This window comes from Cystoisospora suis (assembly GCF_002600585.1).
Source record: "Cystoisospora suis strain Wien I chromosome Unknown contig_6981, whole genome shotgun sequence".
Classification (NCBI taxonomy): domain Eukaryota; phylum Apicomplexa; class Conoidasida; order Eucoccidiorida; family Sarcocystidae; genus Cystoisospora; species Cystoisospora suis.
Window position 1 is genome coordinate 774 of NW_027159768.1, and position 732 is coordinate 1,505.

The following is a 732-nucleotide window of genomic DNA, read 5'->3' on the forward strand; positions in this document are numbered from 1 at the left end:
AAGGAAACCCACCAGGTAGCGCGTGTCCTAACTCACTCACTTATCCGATCTCTTCTCTCTCCGAGAAAGGAAAAGCTGTCCTTTTCGATATAGGTTAGAATTGAACGAGATAAGCAGGATGTGATGTCCCGCATGCAAGCTGAACCCCCCCCCCCCCAAACGAAGGAAGAAAAAGTACTCTATGGCTTGGAGACGATATTCCATTCATCATAGACCTCACCTCCACCACTCACGAACGCCAAGATGACAGGCGATGAAAAGAATCAGAAGAGCTCTTGACTCAATTCTTACAATGGACTCACCACACACGAAGACGAGAAAGTTCCTGGGGCGGCTAAAACTCAAAAGGCATCAGTTGTTGGGGTGTATGTACACATGAAAGCGAACCAAGGGAGAGTCCCTGGAAGTCCGAAGCTGTCTTTCAGGGTGCAGAGACGAGAGGAGATGATCTGTGGAAAGGATCTTTGAACGGACTGTTGTAGAAAAGAATGAGTCGCCGGAAATTCTCTTTCTCTGTCTCGAAAATCTATCTTATCTCTCTTATTCCTGTATGACTCAGAAGCTCTCTCAGTCCTACCGACTTTCTACATCATCTCCTTGTTCCGACCAATCTACCTTCCTGTGTGTGTCGGTCGTCTGTCTGACGGTTCTCGACTTCTAGAGAATGCTGGAATTAGAGCCAATAGATCTTATGCGGGTACCTTGAGTGAGAGCGAATGAATGAAAACTCTC

General features: G+C 46.9%; 1 protein-coding gene across 1 annotated transcript in view; it reads right to left on the reverse strand.

The window, feature by feature from the left end:
- Positions 1-732, reverse strand: part of CSUI_010236 (dense granular protein gra10) — a gene marked incomplete at its 3' end in the record, with an annotated part of 2,838 nt that overhangs the window by 773 nt on the left and 1,333 nt on the right. Inside the window, exon 1 of the mRNA XM_068070341.1 lies at positions 303-732. This exon is cut by the window's right edge and continues 1,333 nt beyond it. The remainder of the gene's footprint in view (positions 1-302) is intronic.